The 23,832-nt window shown below is 47.4% G+C and overlaps 1 protein-coding gene across 2 annotated transcripts in view; it reads left to right on the top strand.

Annotated features, from left to right (window-relative positions):
- The window catches only part of STON2 (stonin 2), a 279,054-nt gene that overhangs the window by 32,939 nt on the left and 222,283 nt on the right, over window positions 1-23,832 (top strand). Inside the window, exon 2 of one of the 2 annotated variants that reach the window (XM_073638157.1) lies at window positions 9,150-9,239. The exons of the other annotated variant lie outside the window; for it this stretch is intronic. The gene's annotated coding sequence lies outside the window, so the exon portion shown is untranslated. The remainder of the gene's footprint in view (window positions 1-9,149; window positions 9,240-23,832) is intronic. 2 annotated transcript variants of the gene reach the window in all.

Here is a 23,832-nt window from a genome sequence, read left to right as displayed (position 1 = left end):
CTCTGGAGTATAATACAGGATGTAGCTCAGTATCAGTAATGTAATGTATGTACACAGTGACTGCACCAGCAGAATAGTGAGTGCAGCTCTGGGGTATAATACAGGATGTAACTCAGGATCAGTAATGTAATGTATGTACACAGTGACTGCACCAGCAGAATAGTGAGTGCAGCTCTGGAGTATAATACAGGATGTAACTCAGGATCAGTAATGTAATATATGTACACAATGACTGCACCAGCAGAATAGTGAGTGCAGCTCTGGAGTATAATACAGGATGTAACTCAGGATCAGTAATGTAATATATGTACACAATGACTGCACCAGCAGAATAGTGAGTGCAGCTCTGGAGTATAATACAGGATGTAACTCAGGATCAGTAATGTAATGTATGTACACAGTGACTGCACCAGCAGAATAGTGAGTGCAGCTCTGGAGTATAATACAGGATGTAACTCAGGATCAGTAATGTAATGTATGTACACAGTGACTGCACCAGCAGAATAGTGAGTGCAGCTCTGGAGTATAATACAGGATGTAACTCAGTATCAGCAATGTAATGTATGTACACAGTGACTGCACCAGCAGAGTAGTGAGTGCAGCTCTGGGGTATAATACAGGAGGTAACTCAGGATCAGTAATGTAATGTATGTACACAGTGACTGCACCAGCAGAATAGTGAGTGCAGCTCTGGAGTATAATACAGAATGAAACTCAGGATCAGTAATGTAATGTATGTACACAGTGACTGCACCAGCAGAATAGTGAGTGCAGCTCTGGAGTATAATACAGGATGTAACTCAGGATCAGTAATGTAATGTATGTACACAGTGACTGCACCAGCAGAATAGTGAGTGCAGCTCTGGAGTATAATACAGGATGTAACTCAGGATCAGTAATGTAATGTATGTACACAGTGACTGCACCAGCAGAATAGTGAGTGCAGCTCTGGGGTATAATACAGGATGTAACTCAGGATCAGTAATGTAATGTATGTACACAGAGACTGCACCAGCAGAATAGTGAGTGCAGCTCTGGAGTATAATACAGTAGGTAACTCAGGATCAGTAATGTAATGTATGTACACAATGACTGCACCAGCAGAATAGTGAGTGCAGCTCTGGAGTATAATAAAGGATGTAACTCAGGATCAGTAATGTAATGTATGTACACAGTGACTGCACCAGCAGAATAGTGAGTGCAGCTCTGGAGTATAATACAGGATGTAACTCAGGATCAGTAATGTAATGTATGTACACAGTGACTGCACCAGCAGAGTAGTGAGTGCCGCTCTGGAGTATAATACAGGATGTAACTCAGGATCAGTAATATAATGTATGTACAGAGTGACTGCACCAGCAGAATAGTGAGTGCGGCTCTGGAGTATAATACAGGATGTAATTCAGGATCAGTAATGTAATGTATGTACAGAGTGACTGCACCAGCAGAATAGTGAGTGCAGCTCTGGAGTATAGTACAGGATGTAACTCAGGATCAGTAATGTAATGTATGTACACAGTGACTGCACCAGCAGAATAGTGCATGCAGCTCTGGAGTATAATACAGGATGTAACTCAGGATCAGTAATGTAATGTGCGTACACAGTGACTGCACCAGCAGAATAGTGAGTGCAGCTCTGGAGTATAATACAGGAGGTAACTCAGGATCAGTAATGTATGTACACAGTGACTGCACCAACAGAATAGTGAGTGCAGCTCTGGAGTATAATACAGGATGTAACTCAGGATCAGTAATGTAATGTATGTACACACTGACTGCACCAGCAGAATAGTGAGTGCAGCTCTGGAGTATAATACAAGATGTAACTCAGGATCAGTAATGTAATGTAAGTACACAGTGACTGCACCAGCAGAATAGTGAGTGCAGCTCTGGAGTATAATACAGGAGGTAACTCAGGATCAGTAATGTAATGTATGTACATAGTGACTGCACCAGCAGAATAGTGAGTGCAGCTCTGGAGTATAATACAGGAGGTAACTCAGGATCAGTAATGTAATGTATGTACACAGTGACTGCACCAGCAGAATAGTGAGTGCAGCTCTGGAGTATAATACAGGATATAACTCAGGATCAGTAATGTATGTACACAGTGACTGCACCAACAGAATAGTGAGTGCAGCTCTGGAGTATAATACAGGATGTAACTCAGGATCAGTAATGTAATGTAAGTACACAGTGACTGCACCAGCAGAATAGTGAGTGCAGCTCTGGAGTATAATACAGTAGGTAACTCAGGATCAGTAATGCAATGTATGTACACAATGACTGCACCAGCAGAATAGTGAGTGCAGCTCTGGAGTATAATAAAGGATGTAACTCAGGATCAGTAATGTAATGTATGTACACAGTGACTGCACCAGCAGAATAGTGAGTGCAGCTCTGGAGTATAATACAGGATGTAACTCAGGATCAGTAATGTAATGTATGTGCACAGTGACTCCAGCAGCAGAATAGTGAGTGCAGCTCTGGAGTATAATACAGGAGGTAACTCAGGATCAGTAATGTAATGTATGTACACAGTGACTGCACCAGCAGAATAGTGAGTGCAGCTCTGGAGTATAATACAGGAGATAACTCAGGAACAGTAATGTAATGTATGTGCACAGTGACTCCAGCAGCAGAATAGTGAGTGCAGCTCTGGAGTATAATACAGGAGGTAACTCAGGATCAGTAATGTAATGTATGTACACAGTGACTGCACCAGCAGAATAGTGAGTGCAGCTCTGGAGTATAATACAGGAGATAACTCAGGAACAGTAATGTAATGTATGTACACAGTGACTGCACCAGCAGAATAGTGAGTGCAGCTCTGGAGTATAATAAAGGGTGTAACCCAGGATCAGTAATGTAATGTATGTACACAGTGACTGCACCAGCAGAATAGTGAGTGCAGCTCTGGAGTATAATACAGGATGTAACTCAGGATCAGTAATGTAATGTATGTGCACAGTGACTCCAGCAGCAGAATAGTGAGTGCAGCTCTGGAGTATAATACAGGAGATAACTCAGGAACAGTAATGTAATGTATGTACACAGTGACTGCACCAGCAGAATAGTGAGTGCAGCTCTGGGGTATAATACAGGATGTAACTCAGGATCAGTAATGTAATATATGCACACAGTGACCGTACCAGCAGAATAGTGAGTGCAGCTCTGGAGTATAATACAGGATGTAACTCAGTATCTGTAATGTAATGTATGCACACGGTGACTGCACCAGCAGAATAGTGAGTGCAGCTCTGGAGTATAATACAGGATGTAACTCAGGATCAGTAATGTAATGTACAGGGGCGGAACTACCGCCCGTGCAACCGGTTCATTGAACTTGGGCCCCGAGGGAGAGGGGGCCCCTCCAGCAGGGCCGCCATCAGGGCATGACTGCCCTGACTCCAGTATGGGGCCCGGCCGGTAGGGGCCCCCCTCTTTTGCGTCTCTCTCCTCATGGGGCCCCTGGCCCCATGCTAAGCGCCGAGTCCGGGACATCTCAGCGCTGCGCTTCTGCGGCAGCGCCTTCATGATTCCCCTGACTTCCGGTCATGTGACGGCGCCGTCACATGGCCGGAAGTCAGGAGAACCTGGTGTCAGCGATTTGGACGAGCGCCAGGATTCTGCAGGGATCGCATGGGGGTAAGTATAACAAGTTTTATTTTATTTAAAATACAATTAACTAGGAGTGGGGGGATGAGAGATGCACATGTGGGGGAGAGGGATGAGAGAGGTGCACATGGGGGGGGATGAGAGAGGTGCACATGTGGGGGAGAGGGATGAGAGAGTTGCACATGTGGGGGAGGGGGATGAGAGAGGTGCACATGTGGGGGAGAGGGATGAGAGAGGTGCACATGTGGGGGAGAGGGATGAGAGAGGTGCACATGTGGGGGAGAGGGATGAGAGAGTTGCACATGTGGGGGAGAGGGATGAGAGAGGTGCACATGTGGGGGAGGGGGATGAGAGAGTTGCACATGTGGGGGAGGGGGATGAGAGAGGTGCACATGTGGGGGAGAGGGATGAGAGAGGTGCACATGTGGGGGAGAGGGATGAGAGAGGTGCACATGTGGGGGAGGGGGATGAGAGAGGTGCACATGTGGGGGAGAGGGATGAGAGAGGTGCACATGTGGGGGAGAGGGATGAGAGAGGTGCACATGTGGGGGAGAGGGATGAGAGAGGTGCACATGTGGGGGAGAGGGATGAGAGAGGTGCACATGTGGGGGAGAGGGATGAGAGAGGTGCACATGTGGGGGAGGGGGATGAGAGAGGTGCACATGTGGGGGAGAGGGATGAGAGAGGTGCACATGTGGGGGAGAGGGATGAGAGAGGTGCACATGTGGGGGAGAGGGATGAGAGAGGTGCACATGTGGGGGAGGGGGATGAGAGAGGTGCACATGTGGGGAGGGGGATGAGAGAGGTGCACATGTGGGGGAGAGGGATGAGAGAGGTGCACATGTGGGGGAGGGGGATGAGAGAGGTGCACATGTGGGGGAGAGGGATGAGAGAGGTGCACATGTGGGGGAGGGGGATGAGAGAGGTGCACATGTGGGGGAGGGGGATGAGAGAGGTGCACATGTGGGGGAGGGGGATGAGAGAGGTGCACATGTGGGGGAGAGGGATGAGAGAGGTGCACATGTGGGGGAGAGGGATGAGAGAGGTGCACATGTGGGGGAGGGGGATGAGAGAGGTGCACATGTGGGGGAGAGGGATGAGAGAGGTGCACATGTGGGGGAGAGGGATGAGAGAGGGGCACATGTGGGGGAGAGGGATGAGAGAGGGGCACATGTGGTGGAGGGGGGTGAGAGAGGTGCACATGTGGGGGAGAGGGATGAGAGAGGTGCACATGTGGGGGAGAGGGATGAGAGAGGTGCACATGTGGGGGAGAGGGATGAGAGAGGTGCACATGTGGGGGAGAGGGATGAGAGAGGGGCACATGTGGTGGAGGGGGGTGAGAGAGGTGCACATGTGGGGGAGAGGGATGAGAGAGGTGCACATGTGGGGGAGAGGGATGAGAGAGGTGCACATGTGGGGGAGAGGGATGAGAGAGGTGCACATGTGGGGGAGAGGGATGAGAGAGGTGCACATGTGGGGGAGGGGGATGAGAGAGGTGCACATGTGGGGGAGAGGGATGAGAGAGGTGCACATGTGGGGGAGAGGGATGAGAGAGGTGCACATGTGGGGGAGAGGGATGAGAGAGGTGCACATGTGGGGGAGGGGGATGAGAGAGGTGCACATGTGGGGAGGGGGATGAGAGAGGTGCACATGTGGGGGAGAGGGATGAGAGAGGTGCACATGTGGGGGAGGGGGATGAGAGAGGTGCACATGTGGGGGAGAGGGATGAGAGAGGTGCACATGTGGGGGAGGGGGATGAGAGAGGTGCACATGTGGGGGAGGGGGATGAGAGAGGTGCACATGTGGGGGAGGGGGATGAGAGAGGTGCACATGTGGGGGAGAGGGATGAGAGAGGTGCACATGTGGGGGAGAGGGATGAGAGAGGTGCACATGTGGGGGAGGGGGATGAGAGAGGTGCACATGTGGGGGAGAGGGATGAGAGAGGTGCACATGTGGGGGAGAGGGATGAGAGAGGGGCACATGTGGGGGAGAGGGATGAGAGAGGGGCACATGTGGTGGAGGGGGGTGAGAGAGGTGCACATGTGGGGGAGGGGGATGAGAGAGGGGCACATGTGGTGGAGGGGGGTGAGAGAGGTGCACATGTGGTGGAGGGGGATGAGAGAGGGGCACATGTGGTGGAGGGGGGTGAGAGAGGTGCACATGTGGTGGAGGGGGATGAGAGAGGGGCACATGTGGTGGAGGGGGGTGAGAGAGGTGCACATGTGGGGGAGGGGGATGAGAGAGGGGCACATGTGGTGGAGGGGGGTGAGAGAGGTGCACATGTGGTGGAGGGGGATGAGAGAGGGGCACATGTGGTGGAGGGGGGTGAGAGAGGTGCACATGTGGTGGAGGGGGATGAGAGAGGGACACATGTGGTGGAGGGGGGTGAGAGAGGTGCACATGTGGTGGAGGGGGGTGAGAGAGGTGCACATGTGGGGAAGAGGGATGAGAGAGGTGCACATGTGGGGGAGGGGGATGAGAGAGGTGCACATGTGGGGGAGGGGGATGAGAGAGGTGCACATGTGGGGGAGAGGGATGAGAGAGGTGCACATGTGGGGGAGAGGGATGAGAGAGGTGCACATGTGGGGGAGAGGGATGAGAGAGGTGCACATGTGGGGGAGAGGGATGAGAGAGGTGCACATGTGGTGGAGGGGGGTGAGAGAGGTGCACATGTGGTGGAGGGGGATGAGAGAGGTGCACATGTGGTGGAGGGGGATGAGAGAGGGGCACATGTGGTGGAGGGGGGTGAGAGAGGTGCACATGTGGGGGAGGGGGATGAGAGAGGGGCACATGTGGTGGAGGGGGGTGAGAGAGGTGCACATGTGGTGGAGGGGGGTGAGAGAGGTGCACATGTGGTGGAGGGGGGTGAGAGAGGTGCACATGTGGTGGAGGGGGATGAGAGAGGTGCACATGTGGTGGAGGGGGATGAGAGAGGGGCACATGTGGGGGAGGGGGATGAGAGAGGTGCACATGTGGTGGAGGGGGATGAGAGAGGGGCACATGTGGTGGAGGGGGGTGAGAGAGGTGCACATGTGGTGGAGGGGGATGAGAGATGTGCACATGGGAGTGGTGAGAGATGCACATGGGGGGATGAGAGAGGGGCACATGTGGGGGAGGGGGATGAGAGATGTGCACATGGGGGGGATGAGAGCTGCACATGGGGGGGGGTGAGAGATGCACATGGGGGGGTGAGAGATGCACATGGGGGGGTGAGAGATGCACATGGGGGGGTGAGAGATGCACATGGGGGGGATGAGAGATGCACATGGGGGGGTGAGAGATGCACATGGGGGGGTGAGAGATGCACATGGGGGGGAGAGGGATGAGAGAGGTGCACATGTGGGGGAGGGGGATGAGAGAGGGGCACATGTGGTGGAGGGGGGTGAGAGAGGTGCACATGTGGTGGAGGGGGGTGAGAGAGGTGCACATGTGGGGGAGAGGGATGAGAGAGGGGCACATGTGGGGGAGAGGGATGAGAGAGGTGCACATGTGGTGGAGGGGGATGAGAGAGGGGCACATGTGGTGGAGGGGGGTGAGAGAGGTGCACATGTGGTGGAGGGGGATGAGAGAGGGACACATGTGGTGGAGGGGGGTGAGAGAGGTGCACATGTGGTGGAGGGGGGTGAGAGAGGTGCACATGTGGGGAAGAGGGATGAGAGAGGTGCACATGTGGGGGAGGGGGATGAGAGAGGTGCACATGTGGGGGAGGGGGATGAGAGAGGTGCACATGTGGGGGAGAGGGATGAGAGAGGTGCACATGTGGGGGAGAGGGATGAGAGAGGTGCACATGTGGGGGAGAGGGATGAGAGAGGTGCACATGTGGGGGAGAGGGATGAGAGAGGTGCACATGTGGTGGAGGGGGGTGAGAGAGGTGCACATGTGGTGGAGGGGGATGAGAGAGGTGCACATGTGGTGGAGGGGGATGAGAGAGGGGCACATGTGGTGGAGGGGGGTGAGAGAGGTGCACATGTGGGGGAGGGGGATGAGAGAGGGGCACATGTGGTGGAGGGGGGTGAGAGAGGTGCACATGTGGTGGAGGGGGATGAGAGAGGGGCACATGTGGTGGAGGGGGGTGAGAGAGGTGCACATGTGGGGGAGGGGGATGAGAGAGGTGCACATGTGGGGGAGAGGGATGAGAGAGGGGCACATGTGGGGGAGGGGGATGAGAGAGGTGCACATGTGGTGGAGGGGGATGAGAGAGGGGCACATGTGGTGGAGGGGGGTGAGAGAGGTGCACATGTGGTGGAGGGGGATGAGAGAGGTGCACATGTGGTGGAGGGGGATGAGAGAGGGGCACATGTGGGGGAGGGGGATGAGAGAGGTGCACATGTGGTGGAGGGGGATGAGAGAGGGGCACATGTGGTGGAGGGGGGTGAGAGAGGTGCACATGTGGTGGAGGGGGATGAGAGATGTGCACATGGGAGTGGTGAGAGATGCACATGGGGGGATGAGAGAGGGGCACATGTGGGGGAGGGGGATGAGAGATGTGCACATGGGGGGGATGAGAGCTGCACATGGGGGGGTGAGAGATGCACATGGGGGGGTGAGAGATGCACATGGGGGGGTGAGAGATGCACATGGGGGGGTGAGAGATGCACATGGGGGGGATGAGAGATGCACATGGGGGGGGTGAGAGATGCACATGGGGGGGTGAGAGATGCACATGGGGGGGAGAGGGATGAGAGAGGTGCACATGTGGGGGAGGGGGATGAGAGAGGGGCACATGTGGTGGAGGGGGGTGAGAGAGGTGCACATGTGGTGGAGGGGGGTGAGAGAGGTGCACATGTGGTGGAGGGGGATGAGAGAGGGGCACATGTGGTGGAGGGGGGTGAGAGAGGTGCACATGTGGGGGAGGGGGATGAGAGAGGGGCACATGGGGGGGGAGAGGGATGAGAGAGGTGCACATGTGGGGGAGGGGGATGAGAGAGGGGCACATGTGGTGGAGGGGGGTGAGAGAGGTGCACATGTGGTGGAGGGGGATGAGAGATGTGCACATGGAAGTGGTGAGAGATGCACATGGGGGGATGAGAGAGGGGCACATGTGGGGGAGGGGGATGAGAGATGTGCACATGGGGGGGATGAGAGCTGCACATGGGGGAATTGGGAGAAAATGAGCTGCACATGGGGGAATTGGGAGTAGGGGGATAATGAGCTGCACATAATGAATGTGGGGTGGGGGAGAGTAAATGATGATGGGGTGGGGAGAGCACGGACATGATATAATGAATTGGGGCAGGGGGTGCATGTAAATAATGAATGTGGGGAGCAGGAAGTATAGAGTAGGGGGCTTTGGGGATGCAGGAGTGTAACTGGTAACAAATTGACGGAAAGAGTAGAGGTTCTAATTAAATTATATATTGAGTGCCTATTTACAGTTGATGGGGGCACCGTGGTGGATTACAATTTATATTTGGAATGGTAGGTTGCATAATAACTAACCATATATTGATGGTGGATGCACGTCTGTATTCAGCTGCGTAATGTAGAAGTTGGGGAATGTGCTCTAGATAACTGTGTGTTATTTTATGCAGAGACGAGTCCTGGCTGGAAGACGTGATGGCGGTCTGTGCTGGATGAAGGAGAAAAGCGTAGCTGAAGGACTTCACCTAGAGACGTCACCAGTGAGTCAGTGTATTACATGTACACATACACTATATACTATGTACCGGGCTCCTGTGTATAACGTCACTGGTGATCACTGTATTACCTGTACACTATATACAGAGCTCCTGTGTATAATGTCACTGGTGATCCCTGTATTACCTGTACACTATATACAGAGCTCCTGTGTATAATGTCACTGGTGATCACTGTATTACCTGTACACTGACACTATATACAGAGCTCCTGTGTATAATGTCACTGGTGATCACTGTATTACCTGTACACTATATACAGAGCTCCTGTGTATAATGTCACTGGTGATCACTGTATTACCTGTACACTGACACTATATACAGAGCTCCTGTGTATAATGTCACTGGTGATCACTAGATTACCTGGACACTTACATTATACATACCATGTATAGAGCTCCCGTGTATAATGACACTTATGGTAATATTAGTAGTGTGGTGGTAATATTAGTAATGTGGTGGTAATATGTGGTCTGGTCATGGTGTGGCAGTTTTTCTCCCTTCTGTGTGGTATTATTCGGTCACTATGTTGTGGTAATATGTGGTCTGGTCATGGTGTGGCGGTATTCCCTGTATGTGGTATTATTGGTCATTTAAAAAAAAAATGTATATGACACATTCCCTTAAAGAAAACTAAATAAAAATATATCTAAAAAGAGTATTGGATATTTTAAGAAAATTTTAATAGGTTAGAGTAGGGCCCGGCCAGAAGAGTCTACCTTGTGTTGGCGGCTTTAAAAATCTTTTGGCCAAAACAAAAGCTGATGGCTATGTATGTGGTGCCGTCACATGGCCGAACGTCAGGAGAGCCTGGTGGCAGCGACGTGGACGAGCGCCAGGATTCTGCAGGGATCGCATGGGGGTAAGTATAACAAGTTTTATTTTATTTAAATACAATTAATTAACTAGGAGTGGGGGGAATCAGAGATGCACATGGGGGGAATGGGAGATGCACATGGGGGGAATGGGAGATGCACATGGGGGGGATGAGAGATGCACATGGGGGGGATGAGAGATGCACATGGGGGGGATGAGAGATGCACATGGGGGGGATGAGAGATGCACATGGGGGGGATGAGAGATGCACATGGGGGGGGATGAGAGATGCACATGGGGGGATGAGAGATGCACATGGGGGGGATGAGAGATGCACATGGGGGGGATGAGAGATGCACATGGGGGGGATGAGAGATGCACATGGGGGGGATGAGAGATGCACATGGGGGGGATGAGAGATGCACATGGGGGGGATGAGAGATGCACAGGGGGGAATCAGAGATGCACATGGGGGGGTGAGGGATGCACAAGGGGGGGGGTGAGGGATGCACATGGGGGGGATGAGAGATGCACATGGGGGGGTGAGAGATGCACATGGGGGGGATGAGAGATGCACATGGGGGGGTGTGAGATATGCACATGGGGGGGTGAGATATGCACATGGGGGGGTGAGAGATGCACATGGGGGGGTGTGAGATATGCACATGGGGGGGATGAGAGATGCACATGGTGGGGGTGAGATATGCACATGGGGGGGTGAGAGATGCACATGGGGGGGTGAGAGATGCACATGGGGGGGTGAGAGATGCACATGGGGGGGTGAGAGATGCACATGGGGGGGTGAGAGATGCACATGGGGGGGATGAGAGATGCACATGGGGGGGTGAGAGATGCACATGGGGGGATGAGAGATGCACATGGGGGGGTGAGAGATGCACATGGGGGGGTGAGAGATGCACATGGGGGGGATGAGAGATGCACATGGGGGGGTGAGAGATGCACATGGGGGGGTGAGAGATGCACATGGGGGGGTGAGAGATGCACATGGGGGGGTGAGAGATGCACATGGGGGGGTGAGAGATGCACATGGGGGGGATGAGAGATGCACATGGGGGGGTGAGAGATGCACATGGGGGGGTGAGAGATGCACATGGGGGGGATGAGAGATGCACATGGGGGGGTGAGAGATGCACATGGGGGGGATGAGAGATGCACATGGGGGGGTGAGAGATGCACATGGGGGGGTGAGAGATGCACATGGGGGGGTGAGAGATGCACATGGGGGGGATGAGAGATGCACATGGGGGGGATGAGAGATGCATGGGGGGGGATGAGAGCTGCATATGGGGGGGGTTATGTTTACATAACTTTGTAATTTCTTGCACAGGGGCCCACTACAGTCTGTGTCCGCCCCTGGTAATGTATGTACACAGTGACTGCACCTGCAGAATAGTGAGTGCAGCTCTGGAGTATAATACAGGATGTAACTCAGGATCAGTAATGTAATGTATGTACACAGTGACTGCACCTGCAGAATAGTGAGTGCAGCTCTGGAGTATAATACAGGATGTAACTCAGGATCAGTAATGTAATGTATGTACACAGTGACTCCACCAGCAGAATAGTGAGTGCAGCTCTGGAGTATAATACACGATGTAACTCAGGATCAGTAATGTAATGTATGTACACAGTGACTGTACCAGCAGAATAGTGAGTGCAGCTCTGGAGTATAATACAGGATGTAACTCAGGATCAGTAATGTAATGTATGTACACAGTGACTGCACCAGCAGAATAGTGAGTGCAGCTCTGGAGTATAATACACGATGTAACTCAGGATCAGTAATGTAATGTATGTGCACAGTGACTGCACCAGCAGAATAGTGAGTGCAGCTCTGGAGTATAATACAGGAGGTAACTCAGGATCAGTAATGTAATGTATGTACACAGTGACTGCACCAGCAGAATAGTGAGTGCAGCTCTGGAGTATAATAGAGGATGTAACTCAGGATCAGTAATGTAATGTATGTACACAGTAACTGCACCTGCAGAATAGTGAGTGCAGCTCTGGAGTATAACACAGGATATAACTCAGGATCAGTAATGTAATGTATGTACACAGTGACTGCACCAGCAGAATAGTGAGTGCAGCTCTGGAGTATAATAGAGGATGTAACTCAGGATCAGTAATGTAATGTATGTACACAGTGACTGCACCAGCAGAATAGTGAGTGCAGCTCTGGGGTATAATACAGGATGTAACTCAGGATCAGTAATGTAATGTATGTACACAGTGACTGCACCAGCAGAATAGTGAGTGCAGCTCTGGAGTATAATACAGGAGGTAACTCAGGATCAGTAATGTAATGTATGTACACAGTGACTGCACCAGCAGAATAGTGAGTGCAGCTCTGCAATATAATACAGGATGTAACTCAGGATCAGTAATGTAATGTATGTACACAGTGACTGCACCAGCAGAATAGTGAGTGCAGCTCTGGAGTATAATACAGGAGGTAACTCAGGATCAGTAATGTAATGTATGTACACAGTGACTGCACCAGCAGAATAGTGAGTGCAGCTCTGGGGTATAATACAGGATGTAACTCAGGATCAGTAATGTAATGTATGTACACAGTGACTGCACCTGCAGAATAGTGAGTGCAGCTCTGGAGTATAATACAGGATATAACTCAGGATCAGTAATGTAATGTATGTACACAGTGACTGCACCAGCAGAATAGTGAGTGCAGCTCTGGAGTATAATAGAGGATGTAACTCAGGATCAGCAATGTAATGTATGTACACAGTAACTGCACCTGCAGAATAGTGAGTGCAGCTCTGGAGTATAATACAGGATATAACTCAGGATCAGTAATGTAATGTATGTACACAGTGACTGCACCAGCAGAATAGTGAGTGCAGCTCTGGAGTATAATAGAGGATGTAACTCAGGATCAGTAATGTAATGTATGTACACAGTGACTGCACCAGCAGAATAGTGAGTGCAGCTCTGGGGTATAATACAGGATGTAACTCAGGATCAGTAATGTAATGTATGTACACAGTGACTGCACCAGCAGAATAGTGAGTGCAGCTCTGGGGTATAATACAGGATGTAACTCAGGATCAGTAATGTAATGTATGTACACAGTGACTGCACCAGCAGAATAGTGAGTGCAGCTCTGGAGTATAATACAGGATGTAACTCAGGATCAGTAATGTAATGTATGTACACAGTGACTGCACCAGCAGAATAGTGAGTGCAGCTCTGGAGTATAATACAGGATGTAACTCAGGATCAGTAATGTAATGTATGTATATAGTGACTGCACCAGCAGAATAGTGAGTGCAGCTCTGGAGTATAATACAGGATGTAACTCAGGATCAGTAATGTAATGTATGTACACAGTGACTGTACCAGCAGAATAGTGAGTGCAGCTCTGGAGTATAATACAGGAGGTGACTCAGGATCAGTAATGTAATGTCTGTACACAGTGACTGCACCAGCAGAATAGTGAGTGCAGCTCTGGAGTATAATACAGGATGTAACTCAGGATCAGTAATGTAATGTATGTACACAGAGACTGCACCAGCAGAATAGTGAGTGCAGCTCTGGAGTATAGTACAGGATGTAACTCAGGATCAGTAATGTAATGTATGTACACAGAGACTGCACCAGCAGAATAGTGAGTGCAGCTCTGGAGTATAATACAGGATGTAACTCAGGATCAGTAATGTAATGTATGTACACAGTGACTCCACCAGCAGAATAGTGAGTGCAGCTCTGGAGTATAATACAGGATGTAACTCAGGATCAGTAATGTAATGTATGTACACAGTGACTGCACCAGCAGAATAGTGAGTGCAGCTCTGGAGTATAATACAGGAGGTAACTCAGGATCAGTAATGTAATGTATGTACACAGTGACTGCACCAGCAGAATAGTGAGTGCAGCTCTGGGGTATAATACAGGATGTAACTCAGGATCAGTAATGTAATGTATGTACACAGTGACTGCACCAGCAAAATAGTGAGTGCAGCTCTGGAGTATAATACAGGATGTAACTCAGGATCAGTAATGTAATGTATGTACACAGTGACTGCACCAGCAGAATAGTGAGTGCAGCTCTGGAGTATAATACAGGATGTAACTCAGGATCAGTAATGTAATGTATGTACACAGTGACTGCACCAGCAGAATAGTGAGTGCAGCTCTGGAGTATAATACAGGATGTAACGCAGGATCAGTAATGTAATGTATGTACACAGTGACTACACCAGCAGAATAGTGAGTGCAGCTCTGGAGTATAATACAGGATGTAACTCAGGATCAGTAATGTAATGTATGTACACAGTGACTGCACCAGCAGAATAGTGAGTGCAGCTCTGGAGTATAATACAGGATATAACTCCGGATCAGTAATGTAATGTATGTACACAGTGACTGCACCAGCAGAATAGCGAGTGCAGCTCTGGAGTATAATACAGGATGTAACTCAGGATCAGTAATGCAATGTATGAACACAGTGACTGTACCAGCAGAATAGTGAGTGCAGCTCTGGAGTATAATACAGGAGGTAACTCAGGATCAGTAATGTAATGTATGTACACAGTGACTCCACCAGCAGAATAGTGAGTGCAGCTCTGGAGTATAATACAGGATGTAACTCAGGATCAGTAATGTAATATATGTACACAGTGACTCCACCAGCAGAATAGTGAGTGCAGCTCTGGAGTATAATACAGGATGTAACTCAGGATCAGTAATGTAATGTATGCACACAGTGACTGCACCAGCAGAATAGTGAGTGCAGCTCTGGAGTATAATAAAGGATGCAACTCAGGATCAGTAATGTAATGTATGAACACAGTGACTGCACCAGCAGAATAGTGAGTGCAGCTCTGGAGTATAATAAAGGATATAACTCAGGATCAGTAATGTAATGTATGTACACAGAGACTGCACCAGCAGAATAGTGAGTGCAGCTCTGGAGTATAATACAGGATGTAACTCGGGATAAGTAATGTAATGTATGTACACAGTGACTGCACCAGCAGAATAGTGAGTGCAGCTCTGGAGTATAATACAGGATGTAACTCAGGATCAGTAATGTAACGTATGTACACAGTGACTGCACCAGCAGAATAGTGAGTGCAGCTCTGGAGTATAATACAGGATGTAAGTCAGGATCAGTAATGTAATGTATGTACACTGTGACTGCACCAGCAGAATAGTGAGTGCAGCTCTGGAGTATAATACAGGATGTAACTCAGGATCAGTAATGCAATGTATGTACACAGTGACTGTACCAGCAGAATAGTGAGTGCAGCTCTGGAGTATAATACAGGAGGTAACTCAGGATCAGTAATGTAATGTATGTACACAGTGACTCCACCAGCAGAATAGTGAGTGCAGCTCTGGAGTATAATACAGGATATAACTCAGGATCAGTAATGTAATATATGTACACAGTGACTCCACCAGCAGAATAGTGAATGCAGCTCTGGAGTATAATACAGGATGTAACTCAGGATCAGTAATGTAATGTATGAACACAGTGACTGCACCAGCAGAATAGTGAGTGCAGCTCTGGAGTATAATACACGATGTAACTCAGGATCAGTAATGTAATGTATGAACACAGTGACTGCACCAGCAGAATAGTGAGTGCAGCTCTGGAGTATAATACAGGATGTAAGTCAGGATCAGTAATGTAATGTATGTACACAGTGACTGCACCAGCAGAATAGTGAGTGCAGCTCTGGAGTATAATAAAGGATGTAACTCAGGATCAGTAATGTAATGTATGAACACAGTGACTGCACCAGCAGAATAGTGAGTGCAGCTCTGGAGTATAATACAGGATGTAAGTCAGGATCAGTAATGTAATGTATGTACACAGTGACTGCACCAGCAGAATAGTGAGTGCAGCTCTGGAGTATAATAAAGGATGTAACTCAGGATCAGTAATGCAATGTATGTACACAGTGACTGTACCAGCAGAATAGTGAGTGCAGCTCTGGAGTATAATACAGGAGGTAACTCAGGATCAGTAATGTAATGTATGTACACAGTGACTCCACCAGCAGAATAGTGAGTGCAGCTCTGGAGTGTAATACAGGATATAACTCAGGATCAGTAATGTAATATATGTACACAGTGACTCCACCAGCAGAATAGTGAGTGCAGCTCTGGAGTATAATACAGGATGTAACTCAGGATCAGTAATGTAATGTATGCACACAGTGACTGCACCAGCAGAATAGTGAGTGCAGCTCTGGAGTATAATAAAGGATGTAACTCAGGATCAGTAATGTAATGTATGAACACAGTGACTGCACCAGCAGAATAGTGAGTGCAGCTCTGGAGTATAATACAGGAGGTAACTCAGGATCAGTAATGTAATGTATGTACACAGTGACTGCACCAGCAGAATAGTGAGTGCAGCTCTGGAGTATAATACAGGATGTAAGTCAGGATCAGTAATGTAATGTATGTACACAGTGACTGCACCAGCAGAATAGTGAGTGCAGCTCTGGAGTATAATACAGGATACAACTCAGGATCAGTAATGTATGTACACAGTGACTGCACCAACAGAATAGTGAGTGCAGCTCTGGAGTATAATACAGGATACAACTCAGGATCAGTAATGTAATGTATGTACACAGTGACTGCACCAGCAGAATAGTGAGTGCAGCTCTGGAGTATAATACAGGAGGTAACTCCGGATCAGTAATGTAATGTATGTACACAGTGACTGCACCAGCAGAATAGTGAGTGCAGCTCTGGAGTATAATACAGGATGTAACTCAGGATCAGTAATGTAATGTATGTACACAGTGACTGCACCAGCAGAATAGTGAGTGCAGCTCTGGAGTATAATACAGGATATAACTCAGGATCAGTAATGTAATGTATGTACACAGTGACTGCACCAGCAGAATAGTGAGTGCAGCTCTGGAATATAATACAGGAGGTAACTCAGGATCAGTAACGTAATATATATACATAGTGACTGCACCAGCAGAATAGTGAGTGCAGCTCTGGAGTATAATACAGAAGGTAACTCAGGATCAGTAATGTAATGTATGTACACAGTGACTGCACCAGCAGAATAGTGAGCGCAGCTCTGGAGTATAATACAGGATATAACTCAGGATCAGTAATGTAATGTATGTACACAGTGACTGCACCAGCAGAATAGTGAGTGCAGCTCTGGATTATAATACAGGAGGTTTCTCAGGATCAGTAATGTAATGTATGTACACAGTGACTGCACCAGCAGAATAGTGAGTGCAGCTCTGGAATATAATACAGGAGGTAACTCAGGATCAGTAACGTAATATATGTACATAGTGACTGCACCAGCAGAATAGTGAGTGCAGCTCTGGAGTATAATACAGGAGGTAACTCAGGATCAGTAATGTAATGTATGTACACAGAGACTGCACCAGCAGAATAGTGAGTGCAGCTCTGGAGTATAATACAGAATGTAACTCAGGATCAGTAATGTAATGTATGTACACAGTGACTGCACCAGCAGAATAGTGAGTGCAGCTCTGGAGTATAATACAGAATGAAACTCAGGATCAGTAATGTAATGTATGTACACAGTGACTCCACCAGCAGAATAGTGAGTGCAGCTCTGGAGGATAATACAGGATGTAACTCAGGATCAGTAATGTAATGTATGTACACAGAGACTGCACCAGCAGAATAGTGAGTGCAGCTCTGGAGTATAATACAGAATGTAACTCAGGATCAGTAATGTAATGTATGTACACAGTGACTGCACCAGCAGAATAGTGAGTGCAGCTCTGGAGTATAATACAGAATGAAACTCAGGATCAGTAATGTAATGTATGTACACAGTGACTGCACCAGCAGAATAGTGAGTGCAGCTCTGGAGTATAATACAGGATGTAACTCAGGATCAGTAATGTAATGTATGTACACAGAGACTGCACCAGCAGAATAGTGAGTGCAGCTCTGGAGTATAATACAGGAGGTAACTCAGGATCAGTAATGTAATGTATGTACACAATGACTGCACCAGCAGAATAGTAAGTGCAGCTCTGGAGTATAATACAAGAGGTAACTCAGGATCAGTAATGTAATGTGTGTACACAGTGACTGCACCAGCAGAATAGTGAGTGCAGCTCTGGAGTATAATACAGGAGGTAACTCAGGATCAGTAATGTATGTACACAGTGACTGCACCAACAGAATAGAGAGTGCAGCTCTGGAGTATAATATAGGAGGTAACTCAGGATCAGTAATGTATGTACACAGTGACTGCACCAGCAGAATAGTGAGTGCAGCTCTGGAGTATAATACAGGATGTAACTCAGGATCAGTAATGTAATGTATGTACACAGTGACTCCACCAGCAGAATAGTGAGTGCAGCTCTGGAGTATAATACAGGATGTAACTCAGGATCAGTAATGTATGTACACACTGACTGCACCAGCAGAATAGTGAGTGCAGCTCTGGAGTATAATACAAGATGTAACTCAGGATCAGTAATGTAATGTATGTACACAGTGACTGCACTAGCAGAATAGTGAGTGCAGCTCTGGAGTATAATACAGGATATAACTCAGGATCAGTAATGTATGTACACAGTGACTGCACCAACAGGATAGTGAGTGCAGCTCTGGAGTATAATATAGGATGTAACTCAGGATCAGTAATGTAATGTAATGTATGTACACAGTGACTGCACCAGCAGAATAGTGAGTGCAGCTCTGGAGTATAATACAGGAGGTAACTCAGGATCAGTAATGTAATGTATGTACACAGTGACTGCACCAGCAGAATAGTGAGTGCAGCTCTGGAATATAATACAGGAGGTAACTCAGGATCAGTAATGTAATGTATGTACATAGTGACTACACCAGCAGAATAGTGAGTGCAGCTCTGGAGTATAATACAGGAGGTAACTCAGGATCAGTAATGTAATGTATGTACACAGTAACTGCACCAGCAGAATAGTGAGTGCAGCTCTGGAGTATAATACAGGATGTACCTCAGGATCAGTAATGTAATGTATGTACACAGTGACTGCACCAGCAGAATAGTGAGTGCAGCTCTGGAGTATAATACAGGATGTAACTAAGGACCAGTAATGTAATGTATGTACATAGTGACTACACCAGCAGAATAGTGAGTGCAGCTCTGGAGTATAATACAGGAGGTAACTCAGGATCAGTAATGTAATGTATGTACACAGTGACTGCACCAGCAGAATAGTGAGTGCAGCTCTGGAGTATAATACAGGATGTACCTCAGGATCAGTAATGTAATGTATGTACATAGTGACTACACCAGCAGAATAGTGAGTGCAGCTCTGGAGTATAATACAGGAGGTAACTCAGGATCAGTAATGTAATGTATGTACACAGTGACTGCACCAGCAGAATAGTGAGTGCAGCTCTGGAGTATAATACAGGATGTACCTCAGGATCAGTAATGTAATGTATGTACACAGTGACTCCACCAGCAGAATAGTGAGTGCAGCTCTGGGCTATAATACAGGATGTAACTCAGGATCAGTAATGTAATGTATGTACATAGTGACTACACCAGCAGAATAGTGAGTGCAGCTCTGGAATATAATACAGGAGGTAACTCAGGATCAGTAATGTAATGTATGTACATAGTGACTACACCAGCAGAATAGTGAGTGCAGCTCTGGAGTATAATACAGGATGTATCTCAGGATCAGTAATGTAATGTATGTACACAGTGACTGCACCAGCAGAATATTGAGTGCAGCTCTGGAGTATAATACAGGATGTAACTCAGGATCAGTAATGTAATGTATGTACACAATGACTGCACCAGCAGAATAGTGAGTGCAGCTCTGGAGTATAATACAGGATGTATCTCAGGATCAGTAATGTAATGTATGTACACAGTGACTGCACCAGCAGAATATTGAGTGCAGCTCTGGAGTATAATACAGGATGTAACTCAGGATCAGTAATGTAATGTATGTACACAGTGACTGCACCAACAGGATAGTGAGTGCAGCTCTGGAGTATAATACAGGATGTAACTCAGGATCAGTAATGTAATGTATGTACACAGTGACTCCACCAGCAGAATAGTGAGTGCAGCTCTGGAGTATAATACAGGATGTAACTCAGGATCAGTAATGTATGTACACAGTGACTGCACCAGCAGAATAGTGAGCGCAGCTCTGGAGTATAATACAGGATGTAACTCAGGATCAGTAATGTAATGTATGTACACAGTGACTGCACAAGCAGAATAGTGAGTGCAGCTCTGGAGTATAATACAGGATATAACTCAGGATCAGTAATGTAATGTATTTACACAGTGACTGCACCAGCAGAATAGTGAGTGCAGCTCTGGAGTATAATACAGGATATAACTCATGATCAGTAATGTAATGTATGTACACAGTGACTGCACCAGCAGAATAGTGAGTGCAGCTCTGGAGTATAATACAGGATGTAACTCAGGATCAGTAATGTAATGTATGTACACAGTGACTGCACCAGCAGAATAGTGAGTGCAGCTCTGGAGTATAATACAGGATGTAACTCAGGATCAGTAATGTAATGTATGTACACAGTGACTGCACCAGTAGAATAGTGAGTGCAGCTCTGGAGTATAATACAGGAGGTTACTCAGGATCAGTAATGTAATGTATGTACACAGTGACTGCACCAGTAGAATAGTGAGTGCAGCTCTGGAGTATAATACAGGATGTAACTCAGGATCAGTAATGTAATGTATGTACACAGTGACTGCACCAGCAGAATAGTGAGTGCAGCTCTGGGCTATAATACAGGAGGTAACTCAGGATCAGTAATGTAATGTATGTACACAGTGACTGCACCAGCAGAATAGTGAGTGCAGCTCTGGGGTATATACAGGATGTAACTCAGGATCAGTAATGTAATGTATGTACACAGTGACTGCACCAGCAGAATAGTGAGTGCAGCTCTGGAGTATAATACAGGATGTAACTCAGGATCAGTAATGTAATGTATGTACACAGTGAATGCACCAGCAGAATATTGAGTGCAGCTCTGGAGTGTAATACAGGATATAACTCAGGATCAGTAATGTAATGTATGTACACAGTGACTGCACCAGCAGAATAGTGAGTGCAGCTCTGGAGTATAATACAGGATGTAACTCAGGATCAGTAATGTAATGTATGTACACAGTGACTGCACCAGCAGAATAGTGAGTGCAGCTCTGGAGTATAATACAGGAAGTAACTCAGGATCAGTAATATAATATATGTACACAGTGACTGCATCAGCAGAATAGTGAGTGCAGCTCTGGAGTATAATACAGGATGTAGCTCAGGATCAGTAATGTAATATATGTACACAGTGACTCCTCCAGCCGAATAGTGAGTGCAGCTCTGGGGTATAATACAGGATGTAACTCATTATCAGTAATGTAACGTATGTACACAGTGACTGCACCAGCATAATAGTGAGTGCAGCTCTGGAGTATAATACAGGATTTAACTCAGGATCAGTAATGTAATGTATGTACACAGTGACTGTACCAGCAGAATAGTGAGTGCAGATCTGGAGTATAATACAGGAGGTATCTCAGGATCAGTAATGTAATGTATGTACACAATGACTGCACCAGCAGAATAGTGAGTGCAGCTCTGGAGTTGTTAGACTCTCCTGTTGTTTTTTTTCTATTATGCTGGTCACATGACCTTTTTTGCCTATTTAATCCGGCTCCGCCCTCCTGGCCTTGCTGGACTTCATTGTAATTACTACTCTTGAGCTAGCTTGGTGCTCTGTTACCTTTCTCTGTTAGTTTTGCTAGGTATTCGGACCTTTATGTTCTATGTTGTGTGTTTGTCTTTTACTGCTACAATTTCTGCTAGGAGGTGTCCAATTTTATCCCAGTCCCTAGTTCTTGTAGGGATCCCTTCCTCACATCTATAGGTCTTCTTACAGACTAGCTGAGGACTTTAGCGGGTCTGATCGCAGGATCAGGTTCCCCGTTACATCGTAGGGATCTAGCTTAGTTCTACTGTAGGGACAGATCTCCTTTCTTTCCTTAGTGCTTGTAGCAGATCATAACAGTAAGTCCAGCCCAAATATATCTCTAAGGAAAGACTTCCAGTTTCCATCATGGTGTCGGTTCAAGATTTGGCTCAACGCCTGCAGGGACTCTCTCTGGAGGTGGCCGAGCTCCAACAACACGTGAGTAGCTGTTCTGGAGCACATTTTGTGGAACCAAAGGTACGTCTGCCTGATTTATTTTTTGGTGAACAACAAGATTTTTTTTCTTTTAACAATGCTTGTTTATTGTATTTTCGTTTAAGACCCGGATCCTCTGGTGATGAATCACAGCGCATATGGTTCATAATGTCACTTTTGCGCAAAGAACCTCAGGGATGGGCCTTCTCTCTCCAACCTAGTGATCCATGCTTTAGATCAGTGGATAGTTTTTTTTCTGCTTTGGGTTTGTTGTACGATGATCCTGACCGTGTCTCATCTGCTGAGTCTGAATTGAGAAATCTGAGGCAGGGATCAGGTAATGTGGAAAAATATTGTTCTCACTTCCGTCGGTGGTCGGCCCAGGTAGGGTGGAACAATTCAGCTTTGAAAAGTTTGTTTCTTGCAGGACTAGGTGAAAGGGTTAAGGATTTGCTGATTGCTTATCCCACACCTGGAAACTTGCAGGAGGCAATGTAATTAGCTATACGGGTGGACAGGAGACTGCGTGCAAGGGTTAATGAGAGTAAATCCTCTGCCATGTCAGCTCCGAGTCTTGAGAGGGTCTGTACTGACTTTGGAGAGCCGATGGAGATTGGAGCGATGGCACCCCGCTCTCAGGAAAAAGACCGCAGGCTTTCTGAAGGCTTGTGCTTTTATTGCGGGAAATCTGACCATTTTATTAAGAACTGTGTGCTTCGTATGAACAAAGAAAAAAAAAAAGGTCAGTTACGCCCGTATTGCCTGTTTAAATACTAAGGGGGTATTTCTTTCTGCTACTACTGCTGTTCGGGAAGAATTAATTGAATTTCGGATATTTGTGGATTGTGGTTCTACTCTGAATGTGATTGATGGGGGATTCTTGGAAAAACTTAGATTAAAACCCAAACCTTTGTCATCCCATATTGCTGTGGTTTCTGTGGATGGCTCCCCCTTGAAGAGTGTTACTCATAAGGTCTGTGAATTTCCTCTCACTATTAATGGTGTTCACCATGAGAAATTGGATTTGGTAGTTTTGAATAACTTGCCTTCTCCAGTAATATTGGGGTTACCCTGGTTAAAATGTCACAATCCTGTACTGGATTGGTCTACCAATGAAATTAAGTCCTGGAGCCATAAATGTTATGACAAGTGTTGTAACGGGCGTATTGCAGCTGTGGATAGGGGAGAATTGCCTGTTCCTATTCAGGATTTTTGGAGAGTTTTTTCTGAGAAAGAATCGCAGGTTTTGCCTCCCCATAGAGACTATGATTGTTCTATTGAATTTGTCCCTGGAGCGACTCTTCCTAAGAGTCGTTTATTTAACATTACTATTCCTGAGAGGAAGGCTTTGGAGGAATACATACAGACAAGTTTGGCCGCCGGTCACATTAGGCCCTCTAAGTCTCCTGTGGCGGTTGGATTTTTTTTGTTAAAAAAAAGGACGGCGGTTTACGTCCATGTCTGGATTTTCGTGAGATTAATAAAATTACTGTACGCAATCCTTACCCACTGCCATTGATTCCTGATCTGTTTAACCAGTTAGTGGGGGCCAAGTGGTTCTCTAAAATTGACCTTAAGGGGG

This window comes from Phyllobates terribilis, unplaced genomic scaffold (genome assembly GCF_046119375.1).
Source record: "Phyllobates terribilis strain yellow unplaced genomic scaffold, ASM4611937v1 Scaffold_7__3_contigs__length_470593459, whole genome shotgun sequence".
In the NCBI taxonomy this organism is placed as follows: Eukaryota; Metazoa; Chordata; class Amphibia; order Anura; family Dendrobatidae; genus Phyllobates; species Phyllobates terribilis.
This window is presented reverse-complemented; position numbering and strand designations above follow the sequence as displayed.